The sequence below is a fragment of the Vicugna pacos genome, chromosome 14 (genome assembly GCF_048564905.1).
Source record: "Vicugna pacos chromosome 14, VicPac4, whole genome shotgun sequence".
Taxonomy (NCBI): domain Eukaryota; kingdom Metazoa; phylum Chordata; class Mammalia; order Artiodactyla; family Camelidae; genus Vicugna; species Vicugna pacos.
Window position 1 is genome coordinate 62,090,575 of NC_133000.1, and position 24,159 is coordinate 62,114,733.

At 39.4% G+C, this 24,159-nt stretch overlaps 1 protein-coding gene and 1 non-coding gene across 2 annotated transcripts in view; one reads left to right on the forward strand and one right to left on the reverse strand.

The window, feature by feature from the left end:
• The window catches only part of HS6ST3 (heparan sulfate 6-O-sulfotransferase 3), a 576,822-nt gene that overhangs the window by 261,865 nt on the left and 290,798 nt on the right, over positions 1-24,159 (forward strand). The gene's annotated exons all lie outside the window — the stretch shown is intronic.
• On the reverse strand, positions 14,532-14,603 carry TRNAG-ACC (transfer RNA glycine (anticodon ACC)). Its single transcript has one exon. It is a non-coding gene; the product is annotated as a tRNA-Gly (tRNA).

A 24,159-nucleotide genomic window follows, 5' to 3' on the forward strand; every position in this document is an offset into this window, starting at 1 on the left:
AGTTGCTGTGGACACTGAATTGGTGAATGCTAATTGCAAGTTTAGATTCCTGCCAGCCTCTGGTCACAGCATTTTCATCAACTGATCAATACACAACCTTGTTTTATGTATGTTTCTGTTCAAAGACAACTTCTTTTATAACTATTGTCGATTCATTAACATGGAACTCGTAGCCAATGGCACTATAACTCACACCTGAAAGGAAGTTTATCTAATACACACATTTTCTCCATAAAGCACATCACAGTCTTCTTGGGCTTAGGAACACCACATGGCATTGCAGCTCTCCACTTGGGGGCCATTTTAAGCAGCAAAATTACCGACAAAAAACCACAAAAATGTAAAAAACATGACGATAAATAGAGCACGAAAAAGACGCTTGTCTGCAGTATGAGAGCTGAAACAAAAAGGCAGAATGTCGCCCGGTTCAACCTCAGCTGGGAATGTGCCCATCGGGTGACTCAGAATTTTTGCCACTCTGAGCAGCCGGTCTGAATGATCACAAAGGCACCCGGAGTATTGATTTTGGCATTACAGATACATTTTAGTGAGTGGGTGATTTTGTAAATATGGAATCTGCAGATAATGAGGATTGATTGTATATAGAGATATACATTAAATTGCATCTTCTGTCTGACTCAGTGAGTTCTGAGCAGTGGATTTGGCTCTGGACGAATTGTAATCCAAAACTGGGAATACTGTTTCAAGCTCAGAGCAAGGAGGCAAGATAAGCTCCTCTCTCCAAGCACGGGGCTCAGCAATCCAGACCTCCCCTCTCTGCCTGTATCCCTGGAGGCACCACAAGAGATGCAAATGGTTCAGTGACTCCATCAGCCCCCCATGAAGGTCCAACGACTTCCCAGGAGCCCTGAATACTAAACTGGAGAAGAAATGTCTGGAAGGGAGGATGCAAGCAGTGACCGTGTATGGAAACTCAAGAAGATATACTGTCTGAACTTTCAGGTGGCAGCAGGGCCTTGCTCTAGGTTTTGGGCCAGATTCCTGTCTCTCAGCTGCAACTCCAGGATTCACTGAGTCACTGCCCACTTCAGAAGCTGCTGGCCCAGCCTCCTGGAGACCAAGCCCTTCCCAGCTGACCTGCAGTCCTTTCCAAGCAGGAGTGATCTGACCCACGCCTGCATCTCTGGAAGCCTGAAGCGCAGCACCAGAGAATGGAGAGCCTCCGTAAATGCCTTCTTGATGGATTAACTGTCTTGAGGCTTTTTGCAGACTTTAAATCAGACTTTTTTTTCAAGTGTCAATTGAATAGGCAGATGCTGAAATTCCTTTACTGAGGAGAAAAGCCTTTCATTCTGTAATTATGGAGGCAAGGAAAAGATCATAAAAATATTCATTTATAACAATTTAGTGTGAATGCTTTTCAGTTAAAATATAATTAATCAACAAAAGTAAATTACTAATTTTGAATTCTTTTTCTAGTTTGATGTGAAACCATCCTTCAAGTGTTTATAGCAAGAGGAGACCTTAATACTAAAATGGCATCAAAGCATAGGGAGAAAATGGAACAACCAATTAAAAAAAAAGTAAATTTGACCAGTTTGGATTGGATTGGCCCTGGACAGAGAATGGCTGGACGCTGTGGTGTAGTGTTTACAAAAAGCACCAGCTCTACTTGGCATATTATTTTGATGATGGAGATGGATAAATACATAGAGAGATAGAAGGTCAGGAGACAGATGAGTTTGTACAAGAGGCTGTTTTAATTTTCTAAGGCTGCTCTAACAAAGCACTGCAAGCTGGGTGACAGAAAACAAAGTAAGTTTGTTGTCTCACAGGCCTCGAGGACAGATGTCCGAAGTCAAGGTGTCAGCAGGGCCAGGCTTCCTCTGAAACCTGTAAGGAGAATCCTTCCTTGCCCCTGGTGTCTGCTAACAATCCTTGGCATCCTTGGCCTGTAAAGGCATCACCCCAATCTCTGCCTCCATGGCCACGCGGCTGTCTCCACCTCCTGTGCCTCTGTGCCCACGTGGCACTTCCCTCTTCTTGGGACACCAGTTGTATTGAGTTAAGGCCCCCTCTAACGATCTTGTCTTCACTTGATTACATCTGCAAAGACTCTGTTTCCAAATGAGGCCACATTCACAGGTACCGGGGGGAGGATGTTGACATATCTTTGGGGGGACACAGTTCACCCTGTAACAGGGGGCGATTGGTGTATCCTTCGTGAGAATCTTGTGTATAACTTACCTTGTGGTCACAGCTTCTCCATCCTCCTCCTGCTGAGGGTTTCCCTCAAGTTCTCCACCAACAGCAGCAATCCACACTCAGCTGCCACTTGCCTTCCCTGGAGCTTTATACTCTCACCAACTTCATTCTGTCTGGGCGGGGGGAAGGGTGCCGGGAATTATCTGATGAGTACTTGCATTTATATAAAGGGATGTATGATACATCGTTCAGTGGGAAAAAAGAAAGTCAAATTTTTGTGTTTGAAAGATTCCCTGTATTATGTCTGCTTTCCTGGGGGTCTTTCCTTGCCCCCTATCCTTTAAGCCATCCTGTCTCTTTATCAGATTGATGATAAATTTGCTGAACGAACTGTAATATAACACTTAGAAGGACTCTACTGGGTAAGGAATTTTATTTGAAAATTTTGTTTCTTTTGCCAGTAGGTGAATATCGGAGAAAGAGCTATCTTAAGCCAACAAATATCCATCCTAAATACTTAAAAATAGCTCCTTCTTGATGATCAAGTAGGCACTAGCAGTGAGTTTACGACTGTTGCTTCACGAGAGAGTCCATGTTTGGCCCTTCTCTTCTGGCACATGTTGTACACATGGATGTGATAAGCAGGTCTTCACAATCTATACTAGGAAGGCCACGTCGATGGATATTTGGTGCTTTTCTACTCAGCATGTTTTTCATTTGGTTTGGGAAGCAGTTCCACGCAGTCAGGGAGCAGTGTCGTTACTCCCACTTTGGCTGGATGGAATGAAATCCCATCAGTGTGAACCCCAGGCTAAGTGAGTGAATGAGGACGTGCCCTGAACCTCGGTGATCTTAGTTCTGGTTTGGCCTTCTTTTCTACACCACTATCACCTTTCATGCAATTTAACCCTGTTTTTCTGCCATTTTGAAAAAATTTAGTCACATGTAACTTACCCTTTGTGATGGTTTATTGACAGTTCCTGACCAGTACTAGACTCTGCTATATTGACTGCTGGAGGTTATTTATGGGCAGAAATTAGAGTTGCATCACAAAGCTAATAACAGGTGTTAATACCACTGGATTATTCATACCTCATTTTTTGGGATTGTTGCACTGAAACATCCTTTGTATAGTTTAGCTGTAAAATTAGTATTGCTTTGTTACCACAGATAGAAGAGAGGAAAAGAGAGATTTGTAAAACTGGTAAGTCGTTCATTCACAACTTCCTCTTTCCTTGGGGGAAAACTTCAGGGTATTGTCAGTGTCTCAAATTCTCAGTGAAAGGAAAAGGACAGACTGCTGGACTGAAAATCTGATCATAATACCCCTTTATGTAAACTATTTTAATAGCTCTCCATTTTACTCAAGATAAAGACCAAGCTCTTCCTTAGCATAGCATATAAGGCCTTTTATGATCTGACATCTGCTGTATTCAATGATGTGCAGTCACCTGACTGTGCCATTTTCCTTCTCACCTTGGTACATGCTGTTTCTTCTGCCTGAGAAGCCCCCTGTGTCTGATTTGCCCAATTGCATGCACTCATCTCCTTAGGTTCTGGCTTAGTAATCTTTTGTAAAGGTGTTCTTGACTCACCAAAGGGAATTCGATGTCTTCCACCTCCATGTTCCTGTGGTATTTAGCAAACAGCTCAGGTAACACAATTAACATATTGTTTGTTTGCAAATCTGTCTTAATGTGCTAGATTGCAAGCTCTTTGAGGTCAAGAACCATGTCTTCTAATTTCTCTATCTAGTTTATAAATTCAGGTATTGGTTGAGTGCCCCCTTCTGGCATGTAGATAAGTAAATGTTTGTTGAATGAATGCATGTTTTCATGCCTTGGCTCATTTTCTCCACAATTCAGTTTTCCAGATCTTTACATAATTTGTTTCATCATCTGTGAAATAATTATCACCTTCTTCTGAATATATTGCACGTTTCATGCTTCCCTGCACAACACTGATTTCTTTTAGCATCATTTATCTTAGAATTATTTTTGTAATTAAAACAAAACTGCAGCACACTGTTAACATGTGCTCTTTGCCGTGTGCTCTCAGCCACTGACAGCTCCGGGGACCGTACCGTGCACTCCTGGCCAGGCTGCGTTAGCACATCGTTCTACAGACGCTCCCAGCCAGTGAGCCCATGTGCAGTTCTGAGTTGAGTGGGTTCTGCAACTTTGGTCTGCAGTGCTCTCTTTCTTTGTCAAGTGTGTTGTACTCTGGTGAGCTTTTCTGCAGGGCAAGAGTTTCCTTTTGAATGTTGAAATGTGGGCTTTATAAAGTGGTGTAAGGGTCTTCCAAATGATGTTCTGGAAAATGGAAGATAATATTTGCCTGGTGGAAGTCCTCTGACATTATGAAGGGTACAGATACATCACTGTAGACTGGGCACGATGTTCAGCAGTTACGAATGGCATCTGGAAGAAACCAGAGAGGAAAGTGTGTCGTGATTCCAGGAGGATTTTGGGGAGGGTGAAGGAGCAACTGCCACTGTGTGGTCTCCGTGGGGACTTCATCTCATGTGACTTGCATTAGTGCCAGTTCTCTCAGTGCCCATTTCCAGGAGCGCACCCACCATCCCCCACTCCCACTTCTAAATCAGGTGCGTGTATGCTCTTCACATCCCATGCAAGCTAGTAAAGCATGTGATAGGACAGACCCCAAATAACAAACTAGCAAGAAGTAATAACAGAAAGTAGCATTTCAATTTATCTTTTATTTTGAAAGCATGTTTTCTCCTTTTTGCTTGGTTTCTTAAGCATCCAGCCCTACCTCTTAGCTTATATGACATAACATCATAGGTAAATTACTTCTCATGTGGATATTAAGAAATGCATACGTATTTACACTAAAAAATAGCACTTAAATGAAATGTATGTACAACTGAAACAAAAATCATCAATGGATAATAGACAAAATACAAAAAATCTCCCATGCTTACATTCTAGGAACACATATTTTTTTTCCCCTAAGGCAAAAGGTTTTTGGAAAGTGATCATCCACGAAGAATCTATGAACTTACAAACTCTGCTTTCTTTGAAGGCTGAGGGGCCCATCTTTGCTCTAATTCTGATATTTCCCTTTAAGTCAAAATGAGTGATTCATTCGTAGGCTTTCACTGAATTTTTCAGATTAATTTGTTTATTAAAAAACTGTTAGAGAATGCCTGTTACATATTGTTCCAGAAAAAACAATTCCTTGCTCTTAGTGAATGTATTTTCTAGTGGGAAGATAGGAAACAAACAAATGGCATATGCCTGTAGGTAGTGAAAAGTGAGAAATAAAATAGGGTAACTGTCTGGAAAATATGCTAGGCTGGGGTGCAGGTGACTCAGATGAAGTGGATGGACACCACCACCTCTGAGGATGGGGCATTTGAGCACCCAGATGAAGCGGGAGTCCAGCCATTTGGAATTCTTTGGAAAAAGCATTCCAGGCAGAAGGAACAGCTCTGTGACGGGAGCCCGCGTGGCCAGTGTAAGGACCAATAACAAAAAGGCCAGTGTGGCCGGTGCAGAAAGGAGGCTGGACTTTGTTGGCCGTGGTGAGGATTTTGTATTTTATTCTTCCTGTGACAGTACACTTCAGGAGAGTCACTTGCCTTTTACTGGCGGTTGTGTTGAAAGTAGACCGTAGCGGGCGAACAGTGTGGAATTAGGGAGACCCGTTATGAGGCCGCTGCAGCCCTCCAGGTGACCAGCTGCGTGATGACAGAAGCTGTGGCCCCCTAGACTGACCTCGTTCCCCAAACACGCAATCGTATCTTGGCTGCCAGAATCCAGGTTCTTCACGTGCGTTGAATACTCTGAGCCTGTTATCCCAACTTCACACTTCAGACAGACTGGATTCAAAACTACCTCAGGGACAAGTCATCTTCATATTACAAGAGCATGTTTCCCATAAAGTGTCATCATTCTCCAGCTAGTTCAGTATCATGAAATCCGATTACACGGACCACATTTATTACAGATAAATTTTTTTCCCCACTGTTGACATTACCCAACAAGTGAATTTCAGAACAATGGAATATTTCCAATTAAGATGAAGACATCTCAATTTGTATTCACTCTTATTTTGATAAAATATGAGTCCAACCAATTCTTATGTAATGATTATACCTGTAAATGATTTTCAGTTAGTCAGTTTCTGAAAACAAAACAATAAAATCACTTATAATTAAAAGAATTACCAACTCTGAAGTCGTTTGCTAGCTCTTCATTTAGAAACACAGTACAAATGCAATGGGCACTTGCTCGGGTTTTTTTGGGCACGCATTCTTTCACACCATGAACTTGCATTAAGCCCTGGAGTGAGAAACATAATCAAAGAAACTTACGATGGATACCTCTTTGGAAAATTAATGCCTCTCTTTTTTTTTCAATGAGTAGTACTTTATATAGGTCCTAATAACTTACTGTACACATCAAAATAATGCACAACTGGGTTATGTGATTCTGGCATTTCATTGTGGATGAATTGTTGGAGGTTGGCTGGCAAGAGCTACCCAAGTGAGTCAGGGGAGTGGTGAGTTGAGCACATGTCGCACAGAGAGGCCACCCTGGGACCGAGCCCAGGCTGTGTCTTTGAAGAAGCATGTGGTTTGGGACAAACAACCCATTGATGCCTCTCGCTTCTCCAGTAAATGGAATAAACATAGTACTAGCCTCTTAAAATCATTGTGAGGATTAAATAGGTAATATGTTTAAAGCACTAGAACAGCAAACATGGCAAGCATGAAATAAATGCGAGCTTTTATTATAATATCCTGCAGTTTGCTGCCTGAAGCCTTGAAGAACTTTGCAGTTCTTCGACTGAAACTTCCTAGAGAAATCTCTCTTTGGCATTAGTGAGAAAAATCTGCGAAGTCCATATTTGACTTTTTGAAGACAAAATGCGTGTGTGACATAGGAGTTCATACCCAGGTTTTCACTACTTAAAAAATATAAATGACTAAGAATTAGTTTGTGCCTTTTTGTGGATTGCTCTTTTTTTATAGACTTTTTTTCTTATAGCTAAAAAAAAAAAGAGAAGTCAAATATTAGTCTTTGTAAGTCATAGATGTGTAAAATAGTTCATTACAAGCCTTCCTGTGGGTGTGTGTGTGCCTGCAAGTGAGGGAGAGACAGACAGAGAGAGAGAGAGAGAGAGAAACTGTAACCTACCAGCTTTCCAAAACTCTGTACAAAAAACAAAAAAATTAGGAGGGCCAGTAAATAACCATTCTTTATCAACCCCAGACAGTCAGCTGATTTGCCAGTGCAATTTGGTATTACTAGATTTGGGCCAATTACCAGGATGAAATTTCATTTGCTATGCATATCACAAATAGTGGTTCCTAAGGCTTTTCAGTCGATGAGGTTGTAGAAAAGACAGCTTCTCTCTACAGGTAGGTGAGCTTCTTTCATTTATTGCATATGCCTTCCCCAAGTAAGCACGCCCTAGTAGTCACAGCTCTGTGGCTGGTTGGTGCTGGGGATGTTTCAAAGGCTCTAGAAAAATGTCTGTGCCTCTGAGAAAGCCAAGGGAGAGGAAGGAGATCTTCATACCGTCACTCAAAATATGGAATCGCCATTTTCGTAGGTCAGATATGGGCATTTCCATCTGATTCAACCTCAACTGTAGTTTTTAAAAAGACAAAAATTCTGCTAAAATAAAAAGGAGGCATCTTTGCTCTAAAACCCAGTAGTGAAGGGAAGCCCTAGACTTCAGGCTGGGGTCTCTGCAGCTGGTCACAGCTGTGTAATTAAGTACAGCTAATACACTTCATAACCTCATTTCAGGGTTAGTATTCGCATTGCCTCTATTTGTGTTTTTAGAATCCAGCTCGTAAACCCTATAATTAGGAAGAAGTATCAAAGTGCCTACTTACACACTTTTTATTTGTTTTCTGGGGTTGTAATTGTCTGTAAGCGCTTGCATGGCTGACAATTCAGCAAACGGAACAGTTTCCAAATACCCTCATTGCAGCCTTCTTGATGGTGTTTTCTGTTCCATTCCTCACCTTGAAGCTATTCAGTTTTTCCCCAGCTTTGATTCCACTCAAAAGTAGGAAAATGTTTGTTTTCAATTAGAGTCTTACATAGCTTGATAGTTAAAATCGAAGACATAAGTCATTTGACTTCCACCAGTTAGGAGATTGCTGCTGTCTTTCTGTTTTGGAGGAGTGCCGGGATTTCTTTCTTAAGTCAGCTGCCTCTAAATTCCTGGTACTATGTGCAGTTAGCTGATGACAGCCTTCTACAGCTGGTCCCTATTCTCCATGTATCTTTTAAAGAATTTCTTCTTCTCTTGTTCCCATAAGGAATACGTGTCACGGGTTGAATTGAATTATTTTGATGATACGTGCTTATTCCCGGACAAAAGATAAATATGACTGCCCTGTCTTTGGGAAGGTTTTAGTTCTGTTCTGTATGACCTTAAGACTGATAAACTGGTAGAGTTACTATTCTCTACTCGTTGAATCACCTAGGGAGATTTTAAAATCCTGAGATCAGGTGAATGCCCAAACGATTACATCAGAATCTCCTGGGGTGGGATCAGTGCCCCAGCGGTTTTCACAGCTCCCTAAAGCCCTCTAGGGGATTCCAACGTGTTACCGAGAAGGGGAACCACGGAGTTTGAACAGATACAATGAAAAAAATGTTTAGTGGGTGGGGACGTGTCTAAATTATCACTTAACCCATAAAGCAAGCATGGTGTATTGGATTTGGAAGGACTTGGGTCTGAAATTCAGGTCTCTCACTTGGTATGTGACCTTGGATGAGTTACTTAAATATTTCCGAGCTTCTGTTTCATCAGTTGTTACATTTTACAGATGACAGTGTTGTTGTGAGGATTAAATGCCTGGGTATATCATCCAGTAGACCTCAGTAATATTAGCTCCTTCTTTCTTTCCTACCTTCTTTAATATAGAGTTTATTTCAGAGGATACTTCAGTGATTAAATATGTGATTTTTCTTCCCTGGTGGTTATTTAGAGGTTCATATGTTTTATTTGTTTGTTCGTTTATTTATTTATTTATTTATTTATATTACTACATATAACATATATTATTGTATAATATATATTTATGATATATAATTTTTATAAAATATTATTTATATGATCTATGATTTGCGTTATTTATATGATTTTCTCTTACTGTTATGTGTTTATTATTATTTTACTTTTTATTTTGAAACAATTTTAGGAAAAAACATTACAAAGATAGAACTGAAAGTTTCCATATACCCTTTGCCCAGCTTTCCCTAATGTTAACATTTTGCATAACGATAATACCTTTATCAAGAGTAAGAAATCAACATTGGTACAATGACGTTAACTAAAAAATAGACTTCAGTGAGATTTCACTAGTTTTCCACTAACGTCCTATTTCTGTTCCAGGATCCAACCCAGGCTCCCACATTGTATTCAGTTGTCATATTTCCTTAGTTTTTCCCATTCTGTGATATTCTGTGGTAGTTCCTGCTCTTTCCTTGCTTTCATGACTTTGACATTTTGAAGAGCACTGGTCAGTTATTTTCGAGACTGTCTCATAATTTAGCATTGTCTTATGCCTACTTATGGGTAGAGTTGATGCCGTTTTGGCATGAATACCACCGAAGCGATGCATCCTATTCAGTATTGGGTGCATGATATTGGTAGTGTGGGGCTTTTTACATAATTAGTGGTAGAGTTAGTGAAATGAGACATTAAAGAGAGCTATATTGGTTTCCTAGAGCTAGTCATAGTAAGTACCATAGACAGGGGGGCTTACACAGCAGAAATCTATTTTCTCATAATTCTGGAGCCTAGAAGTCTGAGATCAAGGTGTTGGTAGCATCGGTTTCTTTTGAGGCCCTTCTCCTTGACTTGTAGGTGGCTTTCTTTATTGTCTTCACGCGATCTTAACTCTGTGCATGTCTGGGTCTTAACCTCTTCTTATGAGAACACCAGTCATACTGGCTTAGAGCCCATCCCAACGACTTCATTTAACCTTAATTACCTTTAAATGTTCAAATCCAAACACAGTCACATTCTGAGGGACTGAGGGGTTAGGACTTCAACATACAGTTTTTTTCGGAGGGAGAGAATGACACAATTTAGCCCATAACAGGTGCCTCTCAAGCAGGGACATACACTGACATAGAAGAGGCAAAGGATTTTGCCAGGATGCCAGGATACCTGCTAGGTACTGCAGGTCTGCAGTACTTCTTAGAAATAGAAGCAGCTTCTTAGCAAATTGGAGAAAATGGTCACAGCACACGTAGTGAAACTCAGTGCGGACAAAATGCACAAAGGGAGAACCAAGCTGCTTAAGCATTAGATGGAAAACAGTTGATTCAAGAACATGATGGGGAGGGGAGGAAGAGCTGGTACTTGGAGTTATAAATGACTCTTAGAAAAAAAAAATCTCGTGCCAGTGTTCTGGCCATAAAAGTCAACATGATACGGGGATGCTGCAAGATATTTAAAGGGCCAGAAATCTTTTTAAGGAAACATTGGGAAGAGCTTATTCAGCCAAAAAAAGAAATTGCTGATGAGGGATTTAATTATCTCTGAGTGCTGTATGTGAGGGAGTTCTTAAACCAAGGACAGTGACCAGCTGTTTCAAAACTTCACAAGAACAGATTTCAAGTAAACAGGCTCAAATGGCAATGGATGAGATTTAGATTTGAATCGAAGAAAAATTTTCTGACAGAAATGGTGGTTAAATACCAGACAGGTTACAGATGGAAGAAGCATGGTATTGTTAAAAAGAACATTAGTGCTGGAGTTAGATACCTCGGTTTTAAATACTAGCTCTACCATTCAGCTGTACGATTTTGGACAAAGAACTTAATCCTTTAATGATAACACTATTGGATTATTGTTTTTAAGAACGGAATGAGCTTCTATAAGTAATTTTAGCAGATTTACTAATGTAAATTTAGCAGATGGAGAAGAGAGCTTGCCACCAAATAATTGTTAGTTTGATTGATTGCTACTACCCTGTATGATTTCTTTTCTTAGATGAATCTAAAGAGTACAGTCAGTTTTCTCTGCTCAGTCTAAACTAGTATATACGGTATTATTTGAAGTCCAGTGCTTTGAGCTCTAAGACTTTACATTTTCTATCACAAAGTGATTTGAGGCTTAAAAGCCTAACCCTCTAAGAATCCAGGTAAAGCAGATATGCTGTCGGCTCAGTGCAAAATTATAGGGACTAGGTAAACTCTTTGCTATCAGAATAATGCAGGGGCTTGTGTTTGGGAAAAAGCATGAATTATTTGACAAATCGTAGTTTATAAAATTCAGCTATGGTTAACTGCTGTGTATGATTGGATTTCACAGAAATATTTTTCTATTGTAGATCTAAACCCCTTAACAGATAAGAAACCCTGACCGAAAGGCAAATCTAGGGGCTCATTCATAGAATCCAAATTGACATTGAGCACTATGCCTTCACAATGTGATGCAGCTGGCCTGCTGTGTGTTCACTCTCTGGGACAGCATTGCACTGGCGTCTCAGCAGAGCTTTGGGCTCTAATTTGGGTCTTACACTTCTGAGTTTGAGAAAATCTCACAGTCTTTCAATTTCCCGTGTATGAAATTAGAATAACCCTAATTTCTGGCTTCATAGGGCTTATTAATTTTAAGTGTATGCAGGTGTCTCCCAGGTCTCACCGGCATGAGGAATACAAATGATGTCACATGTAAGTTAAATTCTAACTGCTCCCTTTGCCTGGGAAACTGTCGGAGGTGAAATCCCTCCCTTCTGGATCCTTCAGAATTACCTCCTTTGTCTAGTATTTTTTCCAGGATGGTGCCTCCGTGAGCCTGTGATGCCAGGCTGGGCACTGTCCGGCCCTTTGCTCCACAGCAGAGTTGACTTCAGGCTCTCCCAAGGCTGGGGTCCTTACTGGTGCCATGATTAGAGCCTCCATCCAAAGTATCTGCTTGTGTTGGCACCTGGGCTCCTGCTCCTGGACTGCTGTCCTCTATGCTGGTCTCAGAGGGCTCTGCTCTTCTCTCTGCCACCTTGGACTTACAGCAGCAGCTCGGAGATGGCTCAGGGGACGTGCGCCATCTGGACTGCATTCTCACTGGCCACTTGCTGTGGCTCCTCTCATAGGTTACAGGTCCCTTCAGCCATTCCATCTGGTGCTGCTTCCCTGCTCAGCCACATAATATTGTCCTGCTTGATCACAGCGTGCTCTTTTTCCAGCACCCCCAACCTGTCTCCATCTTTCAAAGGCATATTACCTCCACTATTTGTGTCTACCCTTGAGGTAGATTCCTTGGGGTCCAGGCCTAAGAAAACAATACCAAGAGAGAGGATGGAGTTCCCCTTTTCCCCCCAGTTTAGTCCCACCCTCCAAGTCTCACTGGCTGTATCTCCAAGGTGATTGACAGTGGGAATGCCCAGTTCCTTCAGATGCCACCCTCTACTCACAGGGGTGTAGTTTTAAAGACAGTCACACTCCTGAAAGCTGTAGTCCTATGACACTGAACTTCTTCCTTACATCTTCTCCTTCTTGATTATAAGAGCAAACAGAGATCCTTTAATTTAGAAATTTCTCAGTGTCTGTGGATTTCACTTTTACATAATGCCACGTGTTGCACTTCTAGGTTGAGTTTTATCCAGCCTAGTTGAGTTCCTTTTCAAAGATCTTCCACCATCTGAGTGTTCTCAGGCTCTGCTTACCCGTGAGCAGACAGCTGGGCTAAAACATGTACATGCCACAAGGACAAGGAATGGTTGGCAAGCGCTGATTCTCCAAATAGAAGACCCTGTGTGGAGATGCAACTCTTGCCTATTGCATAACCATCTCTTATAGAACAACTTAGTTCCTCAAAGCCCCAGCGTCTCAAATTTTCCACTGTACAATATGTTCTTTGTTTTACATTTGCATAACTGAATGGTCTATAGCTGCATCTTTCTCAGAACAAAAGCATGGTCAACACTAAAGTACCTTCTTCTCATCCCATTTCATGCCTTCATGGTACAAGCTTTGAAATGAATGAGTTTTTCCGCCTCTTAAGATTCCAGGTTCTAATCCCTCTACCCAGAAGGGAGCATTGGTGTCTTCCGTCTCCAGTACTTGTCCTGGAAATAGAACTTCCCACTTATTTTTGCCTTTTTCCCTTTCTACTTGGGACTAAAATATTTGCCCAAATGATACCTTATCCCTACTCTGGGCCCACTAGTGTGCTCTCTTACGGAAGAATTAATAGAGTCACAAAGTCCTTCAGAATTATGGCTAATGAGGCCTGTAGAAATATGCAAATTGCCTTAGTGGGCATAGATTACATTTATTACATATTTTAAATTGCTGACCTAATCCTGGGAAACTTTATTATATTGTATTTAATGATGTACGTTATCACATCTTTAACAAATAATGAGAAATTTTATTTTTCCTCTTAGTGCTTTGATCTTTTCTTTTACATAATATCTTCTGTAGTATATTGTTAATAAAGAAGAAAACCATTGTGCTGAATAATGGTTCATTGGTTAAAAGGCTCCATATTATTCGAATTATTTACTGTTTTGTATCATTTGCATTCTTCTCCGAGTTTAGAAGTTTATTTGTAATGCAGTAATATTATAATCAGACTTACTCTGAGAAAGCTAATGGAACTAGAAAAGAAGTTTCACCAGCCTCCGTCAGGATGAAATCATCAGGTTCTTCACACTAAATGTTCTTTAACAAAAGGTCAGCAAACTCATCTTCATTGTTATAAAATGTGGGCAGAAATGAGAAGAAAGTGAGAGGACAAAAATGAGAGAATCAAAATTACTTATAATTATATCTCTATGCAGTAATAATAACTTTATTACTGTGTTGCATATGTGGCTTGACATTCTAAATGAGCTGTATGAAATTAATACCAATAAAACTATGAAGACAATTACTGGCAATTGTATAAAATAAAAGGTCTTTAAGCTCTTTTTAAAATATTGAAAATCATCAGTGAAGAATGTGTGGCAATTTTCCTTCCTTTTTTTTTTACTTTAAATCCTAAGGAGGCTTATTTGGCTAATAAATGGTAAGAAAAATGAATCTGGGAACTAGCCAAAGCCACAGACTATTTAAATTCTTTGAAAAGTATTTTCCATCAATTCTGTGTTCTGTTTTTATTCAGGGTAAAATAACTGGATGATAGTAAAATTCTCAGTTCTGATAAGAATGTTGTACTTAGTGTTCTAGTTCCTTAACTGAGCAAGGGTGACATCTTTATATAGTGGAGAATGTCATCAGAATATTGCTATATTTTCCAATGCTAGGCAAGTATGCCTATGACTAAATTTAGACCAGGAGATTGAGTACCTGGTGCATTTTTTTTTTTGGTAGGGGCTAGGTAACTAGGTTGTTTATTTATTTGTTTATTTATTTAAATGGAGGTACTGGGGATTGAACCCAGGACCTCTTGCATGGTAAGCATACACTCTACCCCTGAGCTATACCTCCCCCTACTGGTGCATTTTTAAGAGTCTTATAATTAACACTGGTTGTGGGCTAAGTTGTGTTCCTCCCATATCCATTTGTTGAAGTCCTAATTGCAGACACCTCAGAATGTGATTGAAGATCGAGTCTTTGAATAGATAATTATATTCAAATGAGGTCATTAGGGTGGGTCCTAATCCAATGTGACTGGTATACTTATAAAAAAGAAAGAATTTGAACACACAGACATACACAGAGGGAAGATGATGTGAAGGTACAGGGAGAAAATGGTTATCTATAGTCCGGGGAGTGATGTCTCAGAAGAAACCATCCCTACCAACACTTTGATCCCTGCCTTCTAGACTTCAGAATTGTGAGAATGTGAATTTCTGTTGTTTAGGATACCCAATCTATGGGATTCATTATGGAAACTCTAACACAATAATACAACACCCAGGGTTTTCTTTCTTCTCATGTGCTACATACCAACCCTAACCATTACGATTGCCTCAGTTCCTTGCCTTCGTTGACCAATGGTTGCCTCAGCCTTGGACTTAGTTGTCTGAATGGCTCCCTCAAGCACCCTTGACGTCTAGTCAGATGACTTACTGGCCTCCAAATTCAGGTCAAGTTTGCCCAGACTTGAAGACTAGTTCTGAAGGATATCAGGAAGGTGACAGATGGCTCCATATCACAGTCCCTTCTGTTGCTGGTGGCTCTGCCTCTAATCTTACAAGATCTTGACCTTACCATCTCTACCAAGTTGGATGATTCTCTCCCCAGGCTTCCTACACTTCCTCTTGTGCTTTTTTGGGTGACCTAATCTCTAGACAGAACTAACTTTACATTGGTTGCTTTTATGAGGACTGAACATTCCTTATCTTTTATATACTTATCATGTTCTAATTTGTACACTAATTTTTTTGCTTGTGTTCTACCTCCCCTGAAGATGATTAGTCCCTTAACTAATTTTCTTCATAAGTTATAAAAAAAGGTTTATTGAAAGTATGCTAGATTTGACGCCTCACTTCTTGATTAAATAATGCCTTTTTACACCTACAACTGAGCTGTTTGTCTTGGTGGACAGAACCAGTGTTGTTTGCCTGCTTTGAATTTTCTGCCTTTCTCTCTAGGTAAATTCTCAAACCTACCCTCAAGCCCAATCCATTTATTTTCTCTGTTTCTGAGGGTGTCAATATTTGATGCTAAACAATGCCTTGAAGCACTTTGGTAGTTTAAAAAATGAAAATTCAAAATGAAGTGGTTAAACTTGACCAATAGCTAATGTTATTTAAGAAGACAACTGAGAAAATAAAAGACCTTAGACATAAATTCCCCTAATTTTCCCTCCATTCATTCTTAAAACCTGACCATATAGCTTTACATGTTCCCTTTTTTTCTTACCTTCCAAGAGAAAACTGTCTCCATTCCTTTCCAAGATGAACCCCTCCAGGGAGTCTGTCTATATTTTCCATGACTCTAATTTTGCATAGACTTTTCTGTATGAAATGCCCTCTCTCTTGTGTTAGCCTGATACACTGCCCGTCCTGAAAGCATCAGCTCCAATATCTTTAAGAGGCCTTCTCAGACTCCTTGATGACACTTAAGTGCTCCTTTCCCTGTGTGGTCTCTTCAGTTGCACATATAGCCATTAAAACACATAACTCTGGGTAACTGTCTGTATCCCAACTAATCTATAAACCTCTGGGTGGATGGGAAGACGGGGAGTGATAGAGTGCTGGGATTTCTCATGCATGGGTTAGAGGAATATACAGAGAATCCTTCACTTCTTTGACCCTCAAACCCAACTTCTAGGCAGAGTCCTTTCTTAAACTTGTAAACAAACTCTAGTCTCATCTTTAAAAAAAAAATAAAGAAGGAAAAGAAGAAAAGAAAAAAGGAAGGCTAGAAGGAAGAAGAAAAGGAAAAACTCATTTTATCTATTCTTCCCCTAAACCACCACCATATTTCTCCAGTGGTCAGACTTAAAAAAAAAAAAAAAGGCTGGATGTAAAAAAAGAAAAGAAAAAATCACAAATTTTCTACATTTTCTTTCCCATTCACTTCTCAGCCAATGAAATCTGCCTTTAACCATTTCGACTTTACCAGCATTGCTCTTCCGAGGGTCATGAGTGAACTCCAAAGTGCAATGTCAATAGGGTTTTGTCAGGCTTTATTTATCTGATATGTTCACAGTAGTGGACTCCTGATCTCTTAGAATTTCTATTTTCTTTGCTTCTGAAATGTAGTTCTTTCTTAATTTCTCTCTTTTCTCTTTCTCATCCTCTTTGGATGCCTCTTCTGTTTCGAACTAGAATCCAGAATGCCCAAATCCTAATCTGTAGCTCTTTCTACTACATTACTTGCTCCTGCCCTATCTTTTTCTAGGACACCACCATTTGTTTTATCAAAAATTCTTACCACCAAAGGTATCTATTGAGATATTCATCAGTCCAAAGGAAAGGTAATCAAAGATCAGCATTATCATTTCCTGGTCTACTTTGGAACTCCCATGCTGTGCAAGATTTGGGAATTTCATTATTCAAATTATAATGTATTCATCTGTACTTTTGTATAAATTTGTGCTTTAAAATTACATTTCACATTTTCAACTCTGTCCGTTTTATATACTGTGTTTATGGTGCTGTATATAGTTATCAGCGTTGTTTATCTTATGCTTAAAAAGCTTAGAAGGATATTTGTAAGTTCTACACATTACTGGCTGAGTTGTTTTTCCCAAAATTCATATAATTTAGAATGTGGCTGTATTTGGAGATAAGGTCTTCAAAGAGCTTATTAGTCAGAATGAGTCCTTTAGGGCAGTCCCCAGTTCAATCAGACTGGAGTCCTTATAAGAAGAGGAAATTGGGACACACAAAGAGATCCTAGGGATGTGGGTGTGGGGAGGAAAGGCCATGTGAGGACCCAGTGAGAAGGTGGCCATCTGCAAGCCAAGGAGAAAGCCCTCAGGAGAAACTAACCTGATGACACTTTGATCTTGGACTTCCCGCCTCCAGAGCTGTGGGGAGATAAGTTTCTGCTGTTTAAGCCCCCGAGTCTGTGGCACTGTGTTATGGAAGCTCCAGCAAACTAATAACAATCCAGCAGCAAAAGTAAACACTCAAATATATTTATTGATAAAGTTCCAAGTAGAGGATATTAAAGGAGGGGAAGGGCCTCATCTTCTTCCTCTTTTTCTCTTTTAGTTCTTCTTGTTATCCTCACAAATTCTTCATAGGAACAGTCTTCAGGGCAATGGCAGTGGTCTAGAAGGCCATGGTAGGTACCAAATATGTCATGAATGTTCCTCAAACAACTTAACCCATCTTGAGATCCATTCCCTCTTTGTCCCTTCACTAACCTAACCTTAGTTCTGCTCTTTGAGTGCTGAGTTTACCAACTCAAGTTGCCTCCCCACTTCTTCACACCCATGCAAACCAGGCTTGTTCTCCTGCAGGGCACTAATTTATCCTCTTTCCTGGAGATCACACTGACTACCCAGTCTGCACCGATCTCTTTCTTCTCATCCTCAGTCCCTTGTTCATGTGGCTGAATATCATTTTCAGTTTCATTTTGTTACTCGTCTTCAATGTTATGTCTTCTTTGCTTTGAAGATTTTATATTTTCTGGAGGCAAGGAGAGTGCAATCACCTCTTTCTCATTTCTCCCCTTCCCCACCATCTCTGCCCATGTCTCCATCCCAGAGGAGCTGGTGCACCACTGAGCACACCTGGATGCTTACTTACTGAATCAAATTCAGAGGATTTGACAATTCTGATTCCTGATGACTGTTTGGGGGTGGAAACAAGTGATCAGAAACAGGGCTGGTATAACCACCAACATCTAAGAAATGAATGGAATGTTTGAATGTAAAGATAGATTTTTTGTGCTAGACTAAAACTTTGTCTTTTCTTACTGTAGTCAGTTCATGATCTGCCAGGGAAAAGAGAACTGATATTGATGGTTCAATACATCTGGTGAAGAGGTGCTTAAATTATTTAAGGGGAACTTTTGTTTTCCCAGTAATTCTACTGGGGATACTTCTCATGTTAAAAAGTATGAGAATTGGTCTCTTTTCTAATTTTTCTTTCTTGCTTGTGTAAATGCACAATAAATTCCTTTGACAGTCAGAGACACAGACAAATGTTATTGGAACTCTCTATCCTGTCTCAGGGAGGAGTAACACTTTTAACAGTGAACTCGCTGGGGGACTCTCTGTTATGATGTCATGACTTTTTACTCTTTACAAATGCCAGCAACATTCATCTTTTAAGAGTTTCACTGCTCTAAACGTCTATTTCCTGTCACTTGTTCATTTGTTCAGTATATACTCCATTGTGTCGAGGGACTGATGTCTGTTTTCAATTCCCATTTCTTAATCAGAGGAGTTGGCTTACCATGGACACCACTTCAATAAAAATATATTGACTCCTTTCAAAGACCTCACCATTATTCCAGACAGGTAATGCCTGTAGGTGATTCTAATGAAACTCCTCAAGAATCTTGAGAAATCATCTGTGTGGTCCGGTGGTTAAAATTCTGATGCCTTTCCTAATATAAAATATTACGATTATATGTGGCCTCTAGAGTAGTGGAGGTGGCAGTGATTTGACCTAAGGAGCCCCTTCAAGACTGTAGCCTTAAAGACTATAAGAGGAGAGGGTGAGGGGAAGGTTCTAAGACTTGGGGTGGTTTTCAGATGAGGAGCCACAAGCAACTCATTGACTCACACAGTCCTTGTGAGATTGTTAAGATTACTTCCATCAGTGTTGAGCCAGGAGTCGGGGTTGAAGCCACCATTGCAGATGCTTAAATCAACCTTTTAAATAAATTGATAATCCAGTTGTTAAAAAAAAAAAACAAGGACAAAGGAAGGAAAAACATAGAAGAAAGCTTTGTGCAAATGAGAAGCAAACTAGAATGTTGGCTAATTTTGAGCCATCATGGACTGTAAAAAAAAAAAGGAAAAATTCTTTGAATGTCTTCCTTCAAAAGTCACATGGCACGACAGGGGACCCATAACATTAATTTCTATTTAAAATTGTGTTATTTATTTGGCTACTTATTTTTTGTTCTTCCTTACTAGAATGCAAGCACCGGGTTGGTCTAGTTCCCCACTCTCTCCCTGGCACGTAGAAGAGTGTCTGGCCCAAAGCAGGCAGTCAGTAAATATAAGTAGCTTGAATGGAGAAATAAACAATTTCCCCACAGTTATAATAAAGTAAGAGCTCTTTACTAGTGTTCAGCTTCTCGAGTTGACCTGTAGGCAAAACGTAATTCCAGTTATAGGACAGAGTATAACCACTGTAGATCTTGATACTGTCAGTCCGGATGCTGTAAAAGTCATCCTCGTCACAGACATATTTAGACACAGTGTATACTACGATCCTGACACTGCTCTAAATATTTACATATAGAAACTCATTTACCCCTCACTATGAACTAGTCGCACTGTGATTATTCCCACATTACAGATTTCGGTCGCAGCTGGAAGAAACTGATGAGGAGAGGTGGAGATAAGTACAGAGTGTGGGGCTTTTAGTTATTGAGCTTTTGGGGCTACTTGCTTTTTAAATCAGAGGCATGTGCACTTTGATCCAAATTTAAAAAAAATTACCTAATGCAGTGGGTGCACAGGGTTGGGGTGCTCTATACAGTTTGATGCCATTGGACCACATGGCTTCCTGGGCATGACCAGAGGGATAACCTATATCACAAGACGTGAAGATTTCAAAACACTAGCCAGATATTCTGAAACAAACCCTGATATGGAAATAAGCCAAAAAGGAAGTTTTATTATAATGAGGGCTTCCCACTAATGGACATTACATGTTTAATTAAAATTGACTTAAACAGTGAGGTCTCACTCCTGTTTCTGTGAGCTGCACAGGATTTAAGTATCAAGAACAGCCTAATGATGAAGTAATCAATAGTAATTTCTTAACGCTGAAATCTTGAAATTTAAATTTTCATATAGAATACAGATGGATTTGTATGTAAGTGACATTTCATACTGTACTTTCTGGGTTCAGTATAATACCTGAATGATACGGCTCCTTCTATTGGGATATATTTAGTAGACTTCACCTTTTTATGGGCAATATAAGAATTTGAACATGATCAAGTATACAGTTTTACAGTATATAAAACAGATATTGTTACTCTACTGTTTATATATGTGACATCTCTCAGAATAGTGATGTGAGACCGAGGGTTTTATCTGGTAATTTCTTATAAATAGACTGAATGGACAGTGTCTGCAGAAACAGCGTTTTTAAAGATTTTTTTCCCCCTCACTTCAAACTGTACTTGAAGCTTGTAAACATGTTCTTTGAAGATCAGATTTAGAGTATACTGTACTCCATCTAAATAAAAGCATAATCTAAATATAGAGAGAAGTTGTAAAGAAAATGGGTATCAAGTGCAATGAATGACCTCAGCATAGTTAGGGGTTGATTGTGGAGTCAGAAATGAATCACCCTGCATGAGAGATGCTGGATGCTACAATAGGTTGTGGAAATTGGAAAAAAAATAGGTTAAAAATAATAGGTCAAGCCTATTACATTGGCCTTTCTTCAGCGTAATTTTGTGCTGAAAAGCATTGAACCAGGTATCACCCAGTGTTTACCGAAGAAGAAAATGCTGAAGCTATTATGCTTTTTATGAAATAAAACAATCAGTTGGGCAAAAAGTGTGTCAGAGGGATGCTTCACATCAATGTTAGTAACCAGAGCATATGACAACCAAGTGAGTTTTGTTTGCTTATATTTAACATTTATTTTTTTTTTAAAAATAATTTGAAGTCTTGTAGATCCTATTTGGGTAAACCTAAAATGCCTTTTTTAAAGAGCTACTAAAATCCAGTATTACCAAAACGTTACTTATTAAAGATTCAAATGAGCCCTTAGAGAGTACTCTGTATTGTATATTTTCCTTCATATCACTTTGGTAGAAATAATAGTTTAAAATTACGATGTTAGATTTTTCAAATACAAATATTTTGTTTACAGAATTCATGTGAGATGGCTGTCAATCTTAACATCCATACCTTTTATAAAAATTGAGTTCCAGAGGAAGTTAATTATTATTTTTTTAACGTATAGGATTTCTTTTTAGACCAGTGAACTGAGGCCAAATTAAATCAGCAGCATCTCTCTCTGTGTATCGACCTGCCCGACAGTAACACCTTCAGAGACGTACACTGTCCTTGAATAGATGTTGTTTCATAACGAAAGCATTCTCCATGTAAGGCAAGTCCGATCCAGGGTTATAAGTGGAAGTATTTTTCTCCTTTCATAATGATAAGGGAACACGATTGACAAGGTCTGTGGTGTGACCTCCCTCTGAAAAAAAGCATACTTGGCACTCCCAACTGCCTTAAAGTGGGCTTCACTCTCCGAGAGATAGGCAGTGCCAGTAAATGTGTTGGCTTGAACAAAATCACATTTTGGGGGGTGTGCGATTGGCTTTTTATCAATTTTATGAGCCTTTTTGATAGAGTGTTACTTTCTTGTTTCCCCACTGGTATTTGCCGTAGGAACTTTTATGATTTGTTCTGAGACATTAAAAAACTTGTCTGCTCATCTCAGAACATTGATGTTTGTGGGCTGTCTCACCATAGCTACCTGTTTACAGAATTACTGTGAGATCTGTTTATTTTTAGATAAAGATGTCTTTTAAACATGTTGTGTTGACTAGAGACCCCTGCTTGCCTACCACTAAGCTTTTCTTTTCTTTTTTCTGGCTGGATTGGAATGACTATTGAGTATTTTTGTCCATACCCTGGAGGCTGGCTATCTATCTTTCATTCTTCAGTACAAATATTTACCAGTCGTACAAGAAGTTGAGATGATTGTCTTGAGCATATGCATTTCCCGAGAAGTTTCTGGCTAACTTGTCCTTAGAAACAGTGCCTATATTAATAAGAAATTTTACTCTAGCAATATTTTCTCCTGAGGGAAAAGCAGTGATTGTTCTTGCTCATTGTGAAATAGATGTGGCTGAAAATGCAGTTGTAGCCTGTCAGAGCATTTGGCGTTTCTGCTAAAGAGGTAGAATTATGTTATTGGCAAAACAGTCTGGGTGGGTATCCAGTATGCTGGCGCTAGACATACTCTCGGCTGTGGCTTGTAAAGTCATAATGGGGACTCTTCACAGCCCCATGTGAAGGTCCCAGCTGGAACCAACAGCCAGTTTTTGCCATGTCAAAAGACCCACCAACATTATGGAAGCAAATTTAGTTTCTTATGGCTGCAACTACACTTATGCCATTTTATTTCTGGCTCTTTTTCATGTTTCCTAGAACCTTATTTCCTTCAACAGATTAAAAATCACCTGATGTTAGAGGGGAAAGAAAGGAGGTAGATGATAGTGACATTACCCATTTCTCTACAATTAGAAAGAAAAAACCTCAGTGATGTTGACATAGGTAACATAATTTTATCCTTAATTAAAAAAGAACCTGAAAATACCCTTTTAGTTTGAATTTCCAAATTAAGCAATGATAGTTTTATATCTGTTTGTGTTTTAGTTTTGTTCTAGTCTAAGGAGTAACACACATGGTCCTGTTATCCAGCCCCGTGTATTTGTATCAAAACTAGAAAATGTGAAAATAACCTTGTCTTTGCTTTCCAAGTAAGGGTATTAGTTTAATTCAGATGCCACATTTTGAAATTTTAGCTAAATATTGAAGTTTGAATTCTCTGCTCAAGCTTCATTAGTAGTGATTAGCTAGCACAAATGCAGCTCTGATTTATGCATGTCTAAAAATGATTCTGAAAAGCCACCCTGTGCAGGGCGTATTGTTTTTGTGTACGATCTTGTCTTTCTAGGCCATCTTCTTCAAACACTCTGATCAAGGAGGCTACCTTTGGGACCTAACACTGGCAGACTGCTTGTACTCTGCGAATTAACATTATAGATGCAGTTCTAGAGATTGAAAGACAGATATTTTTGTGATAATGAGAGGTTGGAACTAAATTTACAGAAAAGCAAATTTATACCAGGAGGTTTTATTTTATTTTTTTCTTTCTATGATAAATTTCTAAGTGAATTTCTGACATTTTGAAATGTTTTGACAGTACTTCATTTGTATAAAGCTTTATGTGTAGCAGCCTCATTGACTTGTTTTTGTTTAGTCTGGTTTTTATGAGATCATTTTTACCTCTGTTGAATTGGCGAAAAAGAATTTCACATTTTTTTCGAGGCTCGAGCTGGCACAAGAAAACTCTGAATCCAGCCAGGGATTTTTCTATGGCCTAATTTGTGCATTGCAATGAGCATAAAATTTGCATCTAGTTTTATTTTTTCAATCTCTTTACTGGTATTTATGTAATGCAAAATTAAATGTTGCAGAGCGTTAATTAACCAAGAAGAACCATAATCGTCAGCAGAATCTGTATAGTAAACCTGTGAAATTCATAGAGGCTCAGGACTTGAGGGTAAAATAGCCATCTTTTGAAACAGTTATCATTGAATTTGTGCTCCAACCGAAGGACACAGTTGAGCAGCAGAAACCAAATGTTGAAGGAGCCTTTTTTTAATCCTCCAGGGAGTTATAAAGGTCCCTCCCTTTCACTTC